Below are 19,997 nucleotides of genomic sequence, written 5' to 3' on the forward strand. Positions count from 1 at the left end.
TTTCATTAATTATTTAATTTCACCCACCAAATAATCCAGAAACGCGGATAATTATTAAATCACGCAGCAAAGTCCAATCACCCGTCCCAAATTCTCAGTCGCATTTCAAATACCAAATTTCGTAACCGAGAACGACAAAATCCTGTTAGTTCAGGCGTGTGATGGCCTCATAGTGGTTTTGAATACACCAAAAATGAAGGAAAAAAAAGACGATCCTACACCAGCATGGAATCGGTGAAAGCAGTTGTCCACTGAAGGCTCAAACCCGACTCCCATCTGCTGATTCCTTTTTCTTCTACAAAAGAATCTTCACAGCAGGCATCGATTTCTTTGCCCAGAAGTCAATTGGACAAAAAGAAGGGAAAGGTGACAAACCAGCCTTCGGGTCAGATACATAACTTCAGGCAAGTTTGAAGTATTTACAACGGGGTCGTTTTAAGAATACCTTGTCCTGTACACCGGCCCATTAAAAAGTGAGTAGAATTCACAAGATGGGAGAAGAGAAAGAGATACAGAGGCGAGAAAGAATAATCAACAGGGCTGAAATTGGATCTGCTGTGTATATACAGTTATTTCGGTTCCATTTTTCTTGTAATTCTTTGAGCTGGTTGTGTACTAGCGTACAATGGAGACAGATGTTTGGTTTTGTAACTTTAGGTTCTTTCATGATTTTATTGCTTTTCTATTGGAATTATTGATTTTAGAGAAATGTGGTCGTTCGTTAAACATTCATAATTTCCATTAGTGACAATGTTTTCCATAGAATTTATTCTTTATTGAATATATATCTTTTACCAATGAAATTTTTGAGAAATAACAATTAATAATGATCGTGAGAAATAATAGTACTTATATTAAATAGAACATGTTTATTAAACCTGGGGCGTTGTTATTGTTCATTAAAAACGACAGTAATTTCTCTAAAACATATTCTGTTAAGAAAAATACATCTTCTGTTTAAGTCATTTTTTAATTTGGCGCGTTATTGTACTATATATACAGTGTTAATGAAAGAAAATATGCTAAATTTTGTTTGGGAGAAATAACAGTGGTTGTATTAAATAGAATATGTTTATTAAACCTGTTGTGTAGTTATTTTTCATTAATAACGACAGTAATTTTTCTAAAACATATTCCGTCGTGAAAAGTATATCTTTTGTTTAAGTAATTTTTGAATTTGGCGCGCTAACGTGTTGCATACAAAGCAATAACAAAAGAACTGTAGTAAACCATGTCAGTGAGAATAAGTACTAATTATATTGAATAGAACGTGCTTACTGTGTCGTGACACTGTTTTGCGTCAAGAATAATAGTTTTTCTTTGGAACTCATTTTGTAATGGAAAATAGCATAATAACTTTTAAAATTCGCGAGCTATTGTAATGAATGCAGTGTTAAAAAGAAAACTAAGACTAAACTTTATTATAAAGTATCTTACTATGAAGCAAGTAGAATATTATTTTAAGTGATTCCAAAAATTATTTAACTCTAATAACAAGATTCCTAAAAAGTTATAATAAAATTTTTAATCCAAACCTCTATACGAAAAATATGAAATTATAGTAAATTTATGAATCTCTGAGTATCAAGTATTTATTTTATTTACACATCTTTAAAACTTCCGCAAAACTTTTTTGAACATCCCATATAACATTTTGTGCTTATTTAACTTTACTATTTTTGCTCTAATAAAATATGTCCACAAAATTATAATTTTCCGAAAAAAAAATTCAGAAAATTTCAACTATGTACAAGCTTACCACATCTTACTCACATAAATAAAGAAACGTAAAAATACAAAAGCGATAAAACTGGCAAGACGTACGTACTGCTAAAATCATAACATCCGCCATTGAAAAGTTTTAACACGTGACTGCCACGAGCGCCGCAAATCCAATAAATTGAAACAATTCAAAAAAGAAAGAGTAATTGCCTCAACAGTACTACTAACACAAACTGTCAAGTCATGTCTTCAGCAAATAATTTAATAATATAATCAGTCGCTCGAATTACAGCATTGAACGTGTTGAATTCTCAATTACGACGTTCGAATAAATAACGCCACAATTCCGCTATTAATTACATAATTTAAATGAAAACACTCACCGTGAGCAGTTCGAAGATCGATGAATATCACTAGCCGCAGAAAACACTCATTCAGCAGTTCCACAACACTCATTATCCACTCTCACTCGAAATAACCGAACCTGTCGAGGAACAGAAGAAGCACTGTAAAACTGTACCTCACACTTCGAGGTACGAGACACGACTAACTGCTGTCATCGTTCGCGTGTTCTAATCGGCTTTACTCGTACGTACTTCGTAACATTCTTCGGAACTCACGACACCGTCGCGACAACGATCGTGAACTGTCCGACGCGCAACGGAAATACACGAAAACGAACGAATTTATTAAAACGAAAGAAGAAATGCAGCTTTACGCGATTACATCTCACGTAAACGGTCCATGGCGGACTGCACATCGGTGCAAGGATGCAAGATGCAACGTGATCGCTCGACGGTGGCGCCATCTGTCGACGCTATGTATCGACCATGATCGATCTATCGATTATTCAAGCGAACGAAACTATGCGCCATACTACTTTCAAGAAACTCACTATTCTTATATTCTTTATATTTTAATACTATAAATACTATTATTATAACCTATCGTAAATATGATCTATGTTTATTTATAATATAAAGTATTTATTATAGGTTACGTTAGGTTAGGTTATTTTAGCGTAGGTTACAGATACGTAATATATTTGTAATATTGATGTTTATGATAAATTACACATAATAATAATACTGATACTTGATATATAATTGTATTTAGAGTATATGTAGATATTTATGATAGGTCACACATGTAATAATAATAATTATAATATTAATATTTATGACACATTGTCCACATATTAATAATTTTTATTACAGAGCAAGACTCCAAATTCTCAAATTCCTAAATTTCAAAACTTCTCAAACTTTCTGAATTTCTCTTATTTCAATTATTCGAATATTTATATTTCCCAATTTTTCAAACGCAAAATTCTTAAAGTTCTAAAGTCGAAATATAAAATTCCCAATATCCAAAATTTTCTACTCCTAAAATTTTAAATCACCAAATTTACAAATTTATAAATACCAAATATACAAGTTTATAAATTTATCAATCTCAAATATACATATCCAAAAATTACCTAATTTCTCCAATTATTGAAATGAAAGTGCAAATTATCAAGGATGAAAAATAAATTACTATATGTAATAATCTTTTATTTTTCATATAACAAATTCAAAGCAAAAAATTATGACCCAAATATCTGTCAAAATTTAACACTATAAAAAGCTGCATATCTATTATCAGCTCGGAAATAAATTCGTGAAAGAAATTTCCATATTTCCACACCTGCTTCATGTAAGGTGTTTAAATTTTGACAGGTCTCAGAAAATGAAGAAAACTAAAATAAAAATTCAGCCTCAGCAACATGACGCAGATTCACAGTTATCGATGGATTTCGCAGAAAAAAACGATGCAAATTGCAGCGAAACGAGTAGGATGGCGAAAGGATGGAAGGAGGAAGGATGAAAGAAGTCTGGAACATACGTCGACTTTAAAAGAGAAAAGCTTGGAAAATGGAAGGTTGGCGAGATCGATGGGTGGCAGAAAAATGTGCATCGAAATTTATATAACGAGGAATTCCATTATGCCAGGCTCGATATCCTTGGAGGTAGTGGCTGATGGCGCCGGTATCGGAATATCGAACAGCGTGCTTCATCGACCAAGATAAGATCCGTTTACATTTTGAAAACCCCTCCACCGACATCCGCTTCCTTCCGTCGTCGTGCATGAATCACGACACTGTCGTAATTTAACTGAAAACCAATTTTTCGTTTCATCCAACGACAACCGTATCCATCTCACGATGCCGAGGATCGTACTTAAGGCGTCTTCATACGGTACCGATTGAAAAAAATCAATACCTACTTTAAATTTTCTTACTATTACATGTACCGACGAGTTTTTCAAGTTGGGATAAGTATGGAGATTGAATTTCTTCAAATGCCAGCTACATGGTTTAAAATCTGCAAATTTTTATATTTTGAAATGTGAAGATTTGTAAATTCTACATTTTTCAGTTTATAAATTTCTAAATTGTAACATTTGTTAATTTCCGCTGGGTTAATTTGTCAAATTTTTTAAGTTTCAATTTTCAGTAGTTTGATTTGTCAAACTTTTCAATTTTTTATTTTTAATAGTTAAATTTGTTCAATTTTCAAATTTTTAGTAGTTAAATTTGTTCAATTTTCAAATTTTTAGTAGTTAAATTTGTTCAATTTTCAAATTTTTAGTAGTTAAATTTGTTCAATTTTCAAATTCTCAGTAGTCTAATTTGCCAAATTTCTAAATTTTTATGTTTAGACGTAATTTTCTAAATTTTCAAATGACCTAATTCCAAATTTCCAAATCAAATTCCAAAATTTGTGAATTTTTTAATTTGCAAATTTTCGAGAGCATAAATTTTTAAATTCCTACGGATTTGTAAATTTCTTGGAGATACCAAATTTTTAAATTTCAAAATTCCTTATTTCACCAATTTCTGAATCTCCAAATTGCCTAATTACCTAGTGCTCGAATTTCCAAATTAACTAATCACCTACTTCCCAAACTTCGAAAGTACCTAATTCCCAAATCTCCAAATTACCTAATCACCTACTACACATTTCCAAATTAATTACTTACCAAATTAATTACCCAAACTTCAAAAGTACATAAATTTATAAATCTGCAATTTGAAAGCACTACACGATCACATCTACTATAATTTGTAATGACTGCCAATAAACGTACACTGATCAGCCTATAAAACACAGCTGCATCAATACACGCCAAACAAATATGCAATTTACTACCCAAAACCATAAGAAGTTTTATAAAAATGTAACAACAAAATTACAACTAGAGGATATACAGACCACGTGCCTCAAATTCGTATATTTAATATTTCGAGTAGCTACTGTAAACATATAGCTAGAACAAGAATCAGGTGCAGAGGTTTTAAAGTCGTTCCAAACGATTAAACTTGTATGGAACTATCGAAAACGATACCAAACACGATTACTCTTGATTTCACGACGACCGACATCAAGGACGACCAAGTATTGTCGCCAACGATGAGTTATAGTGCTTTTAACGTGTTTCCAGTCGATTATGTGTCAAAAATTATCGAAAACGATACCAAAACACTGTTTCATATTGATTCGACGATCGACGTCGATGACAGGTTCCTATCGTCAGATCGCCGCCAAACTGTATACAGCAAAAGGGTGTCTCACGAGTGTACCCTCAAAATTTCAAGACAAAAGATCCAAAATTGCGTTTCGTAGCGTACAGAAAAACAGACAAACGAACAAATGCAGATCGTCTGAGGACCTTCACTACATACGGCAATAATCGAATTAAAAATGTCCTGAAAAATGAAGAGTAATTTATTGAAAAGCGTAACAAAAGATAATGTTATTTTTCGTTCATATAGGGAGGTCGTCGCCATAGTCGTTGCCCATCGAACAGAACGAGACCGTTTCGCAGGATAATGGGGAACGTTGAACGGTCAAGGGAGAACAATGAATAATGCGACCAAGAGCAGATTCGACACAGGGGTGGAGGAACGTTTAGAAACTGATTTTAGGCGGGCAAGAATGGTGGAAAGCTTGACTCGTTGTTTTGTCCACGTTAAACGTAGGGACAATGAGGGCTCGCCGGAAATGTACAGTCCACGGGATGCTGATGAAAATCCAGAACCATTGGAAGGACAGGAAGGAAGATCATAGTACCGTGACCGAACGATTACCGGCTCCTATTCGAATTAAATGTTCCATCAAATATTTCATTGATTTTTACCATCCTTTTTTTAACACGATAATGTAGCGCAATCGTTTGGAGGAAAGCACTTTGTGCAGAAAGGTCGTTCGTGTTCGTTAAATAATTCTATGAATTATCTAGTCCGCCGACTATGTCGACCCCGACGTTTTATCCGCTGGTTAATCCACCGTCTATAATTAACAACTTTACAAACACAATGGCCAAGTCGTATTTAACTGGGAGCGAATTTTCGACGGGTCGAACCGTTAATATCCAACGTGTTTAAATTCATATTACGGTAATACTCTGTGTGTCGTATATAATTTTCGTTTGCACACGCGATTCCGCCATCGGCTTATTTATTCGGTTGCGGCAGATTCGACCGATTTCAATCAAAAGGGGAATACTTAATCCAGCATTAACCCCGTGAGCTGTTATAATATCGAGGATCGGTATTTTCCACCGATACTTCACGGTATATCGATTAATAATCATCTGGAAGGAATATAAACTCTAAAGTAATTGTAACAACGATGGTAATACTGATAATCGCAACAAATGACGTGTTCTTTAGTAGGAAATCATTGTTTATTATTTCTGTATTCATAGGTATTACTCGAAATTTTAGAAATGTTAAAATTGTAAAAGGGTGAAATAAATATTTCTAATAAGAAATTTTTAATTATTCTCGTAATAAGTTCAACTTTTCAAAAAAAAATTTTTTTATTCAGTATTGAAAAATCAAACAATATGGGTCAAATAATTTTTTTCAATAAAGGACGATTATTTATAATAATTTTCTTATTAACATTAGTTGTAAGAGAAATGTTGAAAAAATCATACAAGTTGAACTAAATTTTTTTAACAAAAAACATTTATTAATAATTATCTTCATATTAATAGGTATTTCTTGTGAGGCTGTAAAAGTGTAATTTTCTTTCAGCATTGAAAAAATCATGAAACAAAGGGTGATCTCAATTTTTTAAGTAAAAAACATAAATTTGTAATTTTCTGGTCAACAGGTGATACTTACAAGAGTTCAAAAATGTATTTCTTCTTATAAAATTGAAAAAGTCATACAACATAGGGTGAAATAAATATTTTAAGGAGAAAGATGTTGCTAATTATTTTCTTATTAATAGATGTCACTTGTAGCAGTCCAAAAGTTTTTTTTTCTTTCAAAAATGTAAAATAGAAGAAATAATGAAAGTAAAAAACATTTGTTCATTACTACTGTTCTGCTAATTATTTTTTTTCATTTCCTTCCCAAAACTGAAAAAACGACACAGTAAAGAACGAAATAAATTTGTATAATAAAAATAATTTGTTCATTATTATTTCACTGTTATCATTATTTGTACGGGGTTCTCTCTAAAAAAGAGTCACGCAACGGAGAGTTAATAGATCGGCAAATATAAATAAAAATGGAAAGAGTATTTTTTGTATGTTGAAATATTTATCAGGGAAGCAACAAAAGTGTCGTCGTTGGTTTATGTGGTTGGCGAGCTTGAGATATTTTAATCCGCTTTTGGTGCGACCAGTCGACACGAATTAAACGGAAATACGGGGTGCGTGTTAAATGTTATGAATATTTCCCGAGAATCGGAACAACTCTCATCCTTTCTGGTCTCTCTCTCTCTCCCTGCGCTCGCTATCGTACGAATTATTTAAATTGTTCGGAAGAGTGCAGGTTGCACGCTCGTTGACCAAGTACGATTTATTTGTCCGCCATGCATTTAATATTAATGCGTTCGTCCAGAAACTGTGTCACCATCGCATTTCTTCCATTTTGTTTTGTTATTTTTCATTCGGCGACGAATTGTTCGATGACGACACCGGGACGAGAAGCTTCTATTATATTCGTTTTATAAAATTTATCGCCGCGGAGCGGAATGCTTGATGAATCGCGCGCTTTAGCGAGGAACTAACGCTAAAGCAAGGATATTCATCGATCACTGTACGCAATCAACGAGCTGGTGATTGTTCTCGTGGACGAAGGAAAAATATCATCGATTAGTTCCACTTCAATTTGACGCGGATGAAAATTGTTGACGCGGAACTGTATCTTCGAAATTTCATAGAAATCGATCGAGAACCAAATTTCAGCTTCTGTTTGCTACGCCCTTTGTTTGGGAAATGTAATAGTTTGTTCTTATGCATGGAAATTTAATTTTTGAATACATAGACGGTTGACCCGCATGGAACAGTGCATAATCGATTTAAGGAAATTATGAGCGAATATATGTTTATTAATATGTCATTAACATTTTTAATGATAAAACTGTATTTGCTGCATTTCACGAAGGTATAATAAAATAATAAACGCTTTTCATTCTGTCGTTAATCACGAACTTTGTTTTGTATTCATTTTTGAACAAGTTGGCGTACAGCGTGTAATTTTATTTAATTAACCAAATTGAATTAACTTGGTATTTATTAAATCATTTAATAAAAATATTGAATGATAAACAGATATAAATTTGCTACATTCTCCGGAGGTACATTGAAAAATTGTAAAAATTAAAAGTAATAAACGCTTTGAATAATTTCATTAATTAAAGTTTCCTGTGTATTCATTTCTGAAAAATGCATGTACTTTGGATAATTTTTTTAAATTAAAAAAGTCATTTAACTTGATAATTATTAAGTTATATAATAAAAATAATGTAACAATTCCGTGAAGGTACATTAAAAAATTGTAAACAAAAAATAAACGCTTTCAACAATATCATTAATTCTGCTACAAATAAATTTCTAAAGAAAAATACCGGTACACTATTTTACACAGAATATTTACGACAGAATTCGGCAAAGAGTAAATAACAATACCAAAAATCGAACAAACTTCACACGATCGGTTCCCAAAAATAAAGCCGTTGCAATAAAGTAAAAAGCAAACACAAAAATATCGTTTGAAAATAAAACAATGAAAACAAAACTAACATCGTGAAACGTGTTGACAGACATCGAAATTTCATTCGATTTTGAACGCGTTAATTCGGTCCGCCGTGAAATAATTGCGGAAAGAAAGGAGTAATTTAGGCAAATGAATGTCATTGTAGAGAATTGCTGGGCGTATTAACGAAACAATTAGAATTCTATTGAAATCTGAGCAGCGTTGAACGTTTTCGCGCTTCGAGCTGGATTGAACACTGGTACACGCGAGTTCGTTGAATTTTCAATGAGATACTAGAATATTTGGAGATTCTTTCTGGATTTCGTTACTAGGAAGGCAGCCTGGTTCGACAGATGCAACGGGAGCAGAAACGGCGACGACGTCAGATTGAATTTTAACTGGAATCGTCCGTCTGTCGCGCACAGTTTTCCTTCTTTTCCGCCTTTTTCCGACCGAACGAAATGCGCATCTAACAAGGGAAGTTACACTCGACTGACACACGACGGTTTTTATGAAACTTTGGTATAACTCGACAAATTTATATTTTATTCTTCTGTGAAATAACTGTAGAAGAATGCAGCACGTTGATTTTACAGCTTTTAATTTTTATAATTCCTGTTCGAATTCGGTATTCAGTGAAAAGTTTGCTGAAATTTGGACATTCTTTGATAGATATTCTGAATGACAATTGGTGAAAAATGTAAAAGAAGAGAGACTGTTTAGCTGAGGAAAATATGTTCAAAATTATTTTACTGTGGAGCAAGATTTCACAGTTTTTAATTTTTATAATCATTAGTTATTTAAGCAAAATGTATATTGAAACGTATTTTCGATATCCTTTGTATGCTTTCAGTAAAAATACGAGAATAACAGGCACAAAATAAATTAGACAAGGTTTATGTGCTGAAATCAAAATGTCTCAATGTACCCTATCAAGGGTTAAGTAGTCATGGGTTAAAGTTTCACAATTTTTAATTTTTACAATGTTTGTACGAAATAATTATTCAATAAAAAGTATGCTGAAATATATTTCGGACAACTTCTGATATTCTGAATAAAAGTAAAAGAGAAATACACACAAAATAAATTACAGAACATTTATTTAATGAAATTAAGATATTTCAAATTACCTCATCATGGGGTAAGTTGATATTACAGTTCTTAATTTTTACAGTCCTCCAAATTGATTATTTACTGAAAAATATTTTGGATATCCCCTAGTATACAGGGTGGGACAATAACTGTCAGCTTCTTAAATATTTTGGAATCTATGAAGCCCACAGAAAAATTAGTGTAACCAAAATTGTATGATGCAAAGGGGTCTATTACATAGCCATAATAATTTTTGTCCAAGTGGAGGCGCTTTGTATATACGAAGGTCATCGCCATTTTTTTACATGAAACGGTATATTTTTTTATTTAAATTCTGATGGAGTATTTCAAGGCAAATATAATGATCTATTGGGAAAGTCATTCATGGTCTGATTTAAAATCACTGCGATGGAAAATAATTTACATTGAGAAAATAATCGAACTACCTTGCCGTCTCTGGTTCTTGTATTACTTCATCGCTGTCTCGCAATCTCTTGTTATGGCTCGCTGAATGGATATAAACATTGAGTCACGCTGTACACTTTATCTGTATTATGATTAGCCGTTTATAAGAATCTCTGCCGAGCGATGTGAAAAGTTTCTGAAATGTGTTATTCAATAGCGGAAAAAGTAGATACATAAATTAGAAAATGTTTACTCGAAGGAAATAAAATATTTTAAATACTTGTGGAAGAAATTGATGTCTACTATTAGAGGTATCTTACCGAAATTTTTATTAGTTATTTCTATTTTTGTGTATGTCAAAATTAAATAGGAGGAAATTTATAAGTAATGCAAAATATGTTTCTATAGTTTATGTAAATTATCACTTACAATTTGACGATATCTTGAACAGTTCTATTACACATTTTGTTTTATTAAATATTTTGATGTAACAATCTCAATTTTTATTTGTTAATGTGTCTTAACAAAGCTGATTTATTTATTTTATATTTATTTATAGTTTGCTTAATGATAATGATCAGTGAGTTTTCTCTCAGTACGACACAAGCTTTATCAAAAATTACGATATTTAATCATGATCTGCTTTCTTTACATAATCTAGAAAAATTTTCATAAAAATAAACTAAAAGGGTTTAATTAAAAATAGTTAGAGTTAATTAATATATTGTATCCACATTATCTAAGAAGAAGTATCAAACCACCTCATAAAAAGGCATTTATTATTAGTTTTTACTAAAAATCATGTGTGGTTTTTTTTACAGCATAATGGGTTGATAAGAGTCCTGACTGAGTGAAGTTGGTATGAGTGAGATATTTTATAGGTTGGTATGAATGTTAAAAGAAGTGAGAGTCAGGGATTACCGCGGGTTGAACGAAGTGTTTTGATTGAGAAAGATGTTCCATTGATATATTGACTAAAACGAATTAAATATTTAAATTATATCTGTTAATTTTTAAATATATATTAAACATACAAAAAGAAGTCTTCACTATTTTTCCCTCACAAATCATTCATATAATAATGTGAATATTTAAACAGATGACAATATGTAATTATTTCAAATATGATTAATAGTAAGTTAATTGAAAGTGTAAAATTGTTATATATTGCCCCCACATAGAATGAAAAATTAACATATTTATTCTTTTTCATAAAAAAAAAAAAATGGTTGAATCTGCTAAAAATGTGTTGAATTGAGCGTGTAAAATATTTTATTTTTAAACCTAAAATATCGCACGAACCATTGACTTTTCCTATTTTCACGCCTTTATACTTTTTTACACAGAGTACAGCCGTAAATCGATTAATGCGAAAAACAGAGTATATGCAGTTCTATTTAAAAAACGGAACGTAACCTTCATATCTCGATGAAAAAGCAAAGCAACCAATAAATCGATTATTGAAAACTATGTAACTTTTGTTTCAAACATTTTTCCATACAGCATGTAATGAACGAGTTATTTGAAATAGTCATGTTACGAGATCTACGTTGTGCAACTCCCATTCCAAATATTTCGTTGGATAGTTTATGCGTTCTTGACGAAAACTGAAATTATTGGAATTAGACGTGAATGTGCGGTAAAATGTACATTTATGAATTAATTCATAATGAAATTTTACAATTTACTACAAATCATGTTGCAAAGAGAATAATGTAATTATAAATGTCACTATAAAATTTTTCATTTATGTCACTATACATTAATTCGTAATAAAATATGAATATAAATTACAAGTAATAAAATATAGATTTGATCACAAAATCATTACAAACCATTAATTAAATGTTCCAGGACTAATAGTATAACTACAGTTGCTACTAGAAAATGTTGAAATTTTTCACTTACTATATCATTATGAATGAAGTCATAATAAAATATGAATTTAAATTAAAAGTAATAAAATATAAACTTAATCAATGAATTATTGCAAATTCATTTTAATTTAATTTAATTTATTAATTTAAGGTTCCAGTAAAAATAGTGTAATTACGGTTGTTACTATAAAATATTGATATTGTTCATTTATGATAGTGTAAATTAATTTACAATGAAGTATGAATATAAATTATGTATTCTAAAAGATAGACTTATTCGTGGAATTATTATAAATTATTAATTTAATGTTTCAGAAAAAAATAATGTAATTACAGTTGTTACTATAAAATATTGAAATCATTCATCATTATGATATAACAATAAATATTTAACTATGCCTAAAGTTGTATTGCAATGAAGTTCATTGGAAGCATTAAATATTTCAGTAAAATGGGATGAAAATGTAATTATCACTGTTAAAGTGTAAATTAGTTATTACTATGAGGCTGCAACTACTTTTATATGAAATATTAAGTATTAGAATTTAAAATTCTACTCCTGTGGTTAATATGGTAAAAGGGTTATTATTAAAAGCACATAAAATTTTCCAAGTTTTTCATTTAACGTATCAAATAATAAAATATATGGAATATGAAGTACAAATAATTATGTATTATAAGAGAACGCAGAATGCAAATTTCCTCATTTAAAATATTAAACATTTTAATTACATTAATACTGTAGATAAAATATTGCATCCACAATTATGATTACATCTCGAAATACCGATTTTACATACGAAACGTGGAATATTAAATATTAAAATTTAAATATGAAAAATTAATATTATCAAGGAACGGAGTGAGTAGCACGCATGAATTAACAATTAAAATATTACGTTCATTTGTAAGACAGCAACCAATCACGTTTATTCCTTTTACCACTAAAAACTTTCAGTTTTCACATACACAACTCTATTCAAAAAAAACTTTACATTTCCAACTTCTTTTTTTATTAAAAACTCTTACATTTCTCGTACCACTGCAGTCCATTAAGCGAAACCTTAGTCAAGTGAACGAAACGCGATTGCAAAATGGATCTTCTCGAAAATAAAACATAGTCGATGGTTTTATCGATATTTCTAATACTCGTAAGGCTTATAATTCTACATCTTTAATCCCAGCTACATGAACGTAATTTTTATGTCAATTACATTTGAAAACTCACATTTTTATATTTAAAAAAATTAGGGTATTTCTTGCAAGCAACTTTAATTTTTAACCAAAATGACACGTGTGAAGAATTACATTTTATAGTAACAACTGTTGTGTTGCTTTATCTTCAACTTAATGAAAATGCAAGCTTTAGTGTATGAATCAGTGACATCACTCGGAAATGAACAACTGTTTCAGAATAAATATGGTCAATTCATTTATAAGCAAAAGTTAACTTGTTGCACTTTAAAATACACTTCGTGGCTACACACACTAAAATTTGGTACTTGACTCGTTGAAAGCTGACGAGAGAATCTGAACAGTATAAAAAGAATATTTTCACCAAAAATTGAAATGAGGAGTGGGCTCGACAGGCTGCTGGTGATGGACAAGCGACTTGGTTAAACTGAACTATTGGATTGGTTAAAAAAATATTAAGAGGAGGGTAAGAACCGCCCTTACAAAATGTTCTGAGGTCAAGTTTGACCTGAGGTAGACTACACTGTCACCTAACGGTTCGGCAGTAATAAAACCATAAAATTTGCTGGGTCTTGACAAAATACGTTAAATAGAAAAATTTGGAAGTACGAATTGTCCGTAATAAACGGCTGCAAAAGGTAATGTTAAAAAAAAATAAAGATAAACTTGATGGTTTTATTAAGAATGCACCCCAAAAGTCATAGTAACAAATTCAGTAATTATACACAGACACATCGATTAATATTAACCTTCGTTTAAGGCTACATATTAAAATATCGAATTACAATAATTTTTCCACGATATTTCACACAGTTTTTAGCAATTGAAATTGATATTTTCCTCTCGAGATTCAAAAGGACACGCTTCAATTATCAAAAGCGTCCACCATAGAGATAGTTGTTTCAAAGACAGAATAAATCGTTTGTATAATGGAATATCCGTTTCGCGGACGATTTCTGTCGATTCGTTGAATCTGTTTAACATTTCTTTATCCTCTGACGAAGTGCACTCGAAGAGGACTCGAATCGGAGCCCGATGAAGCGGATAAAAGAGAAGCAAGGTATGGTTCCCTTTTCTTTGTTGATCCAAGAAATCTGAACGATTCGAGGCATATCGTGGAATGCTGCGGTTTTTTGATCGCACAAGAGCGGTTCGAGTTAATAAAAAGGACCTTTTCAAGGCGAATGATTCGGAAAAAGGAGAAAGATGGACGAGGCTGAAGCGTTGCCGAAGAGAAAAGAGGCACGGGAATGAGTCCGATGTAATTAGTAGGGAATAACTTCGTTTTTCCCTCCAACTCCTTCGTAATTAGAATTCCATTTTTACTTATTCGCTGCTTATTAGGTTGACGCGAAAGTAATTCCCGCCGAAGGGACAGAGTTCCCTTATTATTTCTTCTGCTTATTTATTCCTTACGTCCCTGCTTCTTCCGCTTTGTTTTTTATCTCCTAAAATTAAATGCCATCGATAGCGCAAAAAAATTCTTCAGCTCCTCACATCGGAACATTCTAAATAGAATTCCTGGACACGAAATTTTTGCGAATATCTAGATATAGAATTTTTAGCGCTTTTATTATTTTGCTACGGGTTGAGACGCGCGTGTGGAAAATTCTTCGAATCGGAATTGGAATTTAATTGAAATTCTTGGAATTTAATATAGATAATTATCAAGGATAAGATCACTTAAATCGTCACGTCTCATTGCAGAGTCTTGTTGTTTTGCCGTGTGTGAGAGAACGCAGCTTGAAGAAAATATTTCGCTGAGATAAATGATTAAAGGTAAAATAGTAATAATACACATTTATTTATCTGAAAAACTAAAGTGTATAATTTAAAAATATGCTTGAAACGTTTTATAACAAGCCGTTTTCATGTCGACAATACATTTCGGTGAATAAATATTTCAGTCTCATATATACTGATCGAAATGAAACTTTTTTTGTATAACTTTATAAATATTATAAATGCTTGAAATTATTCATAGATATTATACTAAATGACATTCTTATATTTAGTAATATTTAACTTCAATTATATTGAATGTTAAAATGTTTGATTAATTACTTTAATCACTGAAAAAAGTACAGAAGTTATCTACGTATAATTATTTAAAACACTTTTAACTGATTAAAGGTACCTTCACTTAAGAGTTAAATAATAAAACGTTCAAATTTGATATAATATATGATAATCCAATTATCAAATATCAGTATTATATGTCTGATAACTATGACATATGTATATATTAATTATGATGTACATGATAGTTATGACATATATGACAATTATGATGTATGTGAAAATTATAATACGTATGATTATTATGAAACAATGTAGTTATGATTTAACTCAACATGAAATAATTTTTAATAATATGTATAATAATGGAGCCATTCTCATTTCAATTACCTTGAAATATATTGTCAAGGTCATCATTCAAATTATCGGTTAAAAATTAAAATATGAAAAATTATAATATGTATGGTTATTATGAAACAATGTAGTTATGATTTAACTCAACATGAAATAATTTTTATTAATACGTAGAACAACGGAGACACCACCATTTTAATAACCTTAAAATATATTGTCAAGGTCATCATTCAAATTATCAGTTAAAAATTAAAATAAAAATTTTAAAATTAATAACACATCAGTAAAATTTTTTAATTGAAATAACAAAAATTACAAATTTTACAAGATGATATGTTAACAAGCGACTATATGTTTTCTTTAATATCATTTTATCTGAATTACATTTTCATGTTCTAAGATAAAAGTCCTAATAATATCCTCGTAACAGCAGGTGTTGCTATAAAAACTCTTCTAATAATAAAAAAAGAACTTCGAATAATAAAAAGACCTGCAATACCTTCTGCAATTATCGAAAAAGAGTCTCAATAACAATACTATACAACACAATCATAATACTACCATAAAGAAACGTATATAACTCAAAAAGGGTTGCTTTCTCGACTGATATTTACTAAGACTTTTCTGCGTACAACAATGTGTTGTGCACCGCACAAATACCCCACAATTTTGATAACACACGTCCCCTAAATAAAAGACCAAAATCGTGATTCAGGAAGTCCAGTCGTCGCAGCAACAAATACGTGTAGTGTAAACCGTCGCTGCAACTTGCTAAAAACAACGAACCGGAAATTGGCCGGTAGCCGCGTTTGCCAAGCGAATGAATTCAATCAATCGAAGTCCGAATAAGCAATCAATTCGCACGTTCTCGGTTTCCCTCGTATCGAACAATGTAAGAGCCGATCGAGGAAAACTGTTGAGACCCCTGCAACCCCCTCGGCCTTCCGAGTCGCCAGGTAAATGCATTTCCAGAGGCTGCTAGCTTTTATAAGGCGATTATTTCGTTACGAATTCACGGTGGAACGATCGTAAAGTCTGGTACACAATTATCTAATTACCACGGCAATTACGTCGCTGGAATTTCATTGGCCTGAGTTAAACGGTCCAGGTAAGGCTACAGGAACACACAATCGTCGGTGGCTAACACTTCGATCGACGCCGTCAGGTTAACTCGATTTTAACTGGACCTATAGGGCAGACGGTTTCAGGGGGTGAAACTATTTTGTCGCTCGTGGCAATTACAGAAAATCAGCGGGGTTTGCGGTGAATCTCGCGGACAAAAGGGCAATAGTACCGGCGTTCATGCACAGAGCTGTACAGGGTGCTATTAATTTATTGACCCGCTATCGTGTGATGGATAGCGCGAATCGTTTAGCCACCGAATACAGGCTTATCTAAATTGAGTGCCGTTGCTTCGAATTGAAATAAAGCGCAAATTATTTGAGGTTCATTAGGTCACTTAAACGCAACATATGAATCAACCTTCTTTTAAGCACAGATTATCATTTTCCTCCTCTTTGAATAATATGTTCCAAATATTCACAGATGCTTTAACGCTAACGTTAAACGGGTCTTTTCAACCATTTGTCGTGTATGAATTTAAAAATGCATTGAGCTCTTTGCGGATTTTTATCGAAATAGAGAATTATCTGTGTATCATTGCCAGCTTATTCAATGAATTTCAATGAAATTCAACCACGACGACTTCTCATTAAATGATACGCTTAATCAATTTTTAATAGAGATTTAAACGTGTACTCATATTTATCAAGAAGTACAGTTTCAACGTTAAAAATACACGGGTTATTCACAAATTTCTTCTTTAAATTCAAAAATTGGTTAAATGCAAAATTCACTTTTTACTATTTTATTTTTAACGTCAAATTGCACGCTTGTTGCATTAAATCCACAAAAATATATCATGAAATTTTTCAACGAATTTCCGCCAGTCAATGATACATTAAATTAATTTCAAGTATATTTTTGTCATAAAAAATTTTTTTTTAAGCAAAAATGTTTCAAGAGTATTTCTCAATGAATTAAGGCATTTTTCCGCCTTTCTCTGTCACATTAGTCACATAAACAAACGGTTATTTAATTTAAGCTTGATATTAATTAACAGAAAAAGAGGCTGCCACAAAAGTTTACATAAAAGGAACGGGTTTTGCCGTGGCTCGTAATCGTTACAAATTGTCTGGTAATAATAACGGAATTTCAATGTAGCGTACAAATGAATACATCAGAAGATATTTATTAAATGTCCCTGCTTTTGAGCATTCATATCAGTATCCTATATTCTCGAATTAATTAATGTTACGTTCATTCAATGAAAATCGTATTCAGTGCATTCGACAAATCGTTTCGTCTTCCGTAACAAATTATCTTAAATATCAATATACTTGTTACGAATTTTCTGGAATTGGCTTCAAAATTATTATTAATATTCTTCACACAAAATATACGAAAATTGTTAAAACCCTTGATATGAAAGTACAAAGTTTGTCAAGGTGATTTTCTTGAAGATAAAGAATTAATGTGCATTAATTTGTGTCACATCCGTTCATTTTTCAACTTCATTTTCATTCGCATTATACCGTTTAGTATAAAAGTGATTTGACATGAATTGACCTTTGAATGCGAACAAAGTGCAAATCGATATTCAATACGATATCTCGCACTTCAAATACCGTACGCTACAAATCTGGAACCAATTTTTTGTTAACGCTATAAGAGGATAACCTTGTTTCGATAAATAACGATTCGTTAGCGAATCTATGCGAGTGATTCAAAAACCGAAATTTCAGGAACGTTGGAGCAATTCGCGGTTTTCGAAACGTCGAAATCGTTTCATCGATAATCGACCGGCATTCGATGAAATTCTGGAATCCTCGTTGCAATCACTGTTGGATTTCTGTTACTGTACAACGCATACTTTGTCGCGATCAAAAATTCAAAAATTACGCAAGAAAATTGATACCATCAGATTACAGGAGAACAATGTGAGCGAATTAGTAAAAAGAATTTTAATGCTTATTGTTACGTTTATAATGGAGAATCGTAATGGGTAATATGAAATATTTCTCTTTGCTAATTCGGAATACTGTGCAAGATTTTAATTTGGAACATTGCAAAATATGCTTTGGGATATTTTCTGATTCCAAACGTTATTTGAGGTATTTTATTTTAGGACATATTCTGATTTGTGGTATTTTTTCTAGAATATATTTTATTTTAGGATATATTCTAATTTGGGATATTTTATTTTAAGGCATATTCTAAATTAGGGTATTTTATTATAGAAGATATTCTATTTTTGGGTATTTTATTTTAGGACATATTCTAATTTGGGATATTTTATTTTAGGATACATTCTAATTTGGGGTATTTCATTATAGAATATATCTCAATTTGGGATATTTTATTTTCATATATTTTAAAATATATTCTATTTTCATATATTTTATTTTAGAACATATTGTACCTTTGGATATTCAATTTTAGACATTGTTCCGAAGCACTCGGAATATAATTAGCGTGATATTTATGGGTGATTTGTCAAACCTTTACTCTTGCAATTTCAAACGGATCTTCAAGACCACATGGATGTCTCTACAGCGTGACATTCTTAACTATTGACAATAACCTTTTAACAGGCCAGGAAAGCACATCTTTATAACGCCAATATATCTTTTCTTAAAGAAGTTTATGTCCATAGTCCTAAACTGTGCACCCTTGCTGTGTGCAGTGTTTACGAAAATCCTTGCGTACTCGGCGGACCAGGCACCCTGACTCGGTCATTCAGCAGTCTCGCAATGTGTCCCACTATTTAGTTCTTTTGAAGGACCCAAATCACTTAACTGTTTGGGTCACCTTATTAACGAAACGTTATTTACAACCCTGGACTGAAGGCTAAAATCTTACAATCCCATTCGTCGAACCATCTCACCAATCACTGTTTTTTACAAATAACAATCTGTCCGGATTGGTCCCTTTTGGCAACGCCTTCACGTCCCGAATTTCCTCCTGTGCTTTCTTTTCTGGCTGTTTAGAGACAACTAGTCAGTCTTAGATTAACTTTGTAACTATCAACTACATTAACACACAACAACCAGTATAACTAGTGGGATGATGATCTACATCCTTCATTGACCTGGACACACCAGTGTGGAGGACTCTGAGCCACTATATAAATTTTACTTTACAATAAAATTCTACTTCATAATATTAACTTTAGAAATATTCCACGACTGTAACAGGTTTTGGAAACGCCATGGGTCGACGAAGATTTACAACCT

General features: G+C 31.7%; 1 protein-coding gene across 7 annotated transcripts in view; it reads right to left on the reverse strand.

Annotated features, from left to right (window-relative positions):
• The window catches only part of LOC100875595 (uncharacterized), a 412,310-nt gene that overhangs the window by 176,298 nt on the left and 216,015 nt on the right, over positions 1 to 19,997 (reverse strand). Inside the window, exon 1 of one of the 7 annotated variants that reach the window (XM_012281884.2) lies at positions 2,106 to 2,491. The exons of the other annotated variants lie outside the window; for them this stretch is intronic. The gene's annotated coding sequence lies outside the window, so the exon portion shown is untranslated. Of the gene's footprint in view, positions 1 to 2,105; positions 2,492 to 19,997 lie in introns of those variants that run through there. 7 annotated transcript variants of the gene reach the window in all.

The sequence above is a fragment of the Megachile rotundata genome, chromosome 4 (genome assembly GCF_050947335.1).
Source record: "Megachile rotundata isolate GNS110a chromosome 4, iyMegRotu1, whole genome shotgun sequence".
Lineage (NCBI taxonomy): Eukaryota > Metazoa > Arthropoda > Insecta > Hymenoptera > Megachilidae > Megachile > Megachile rotundata.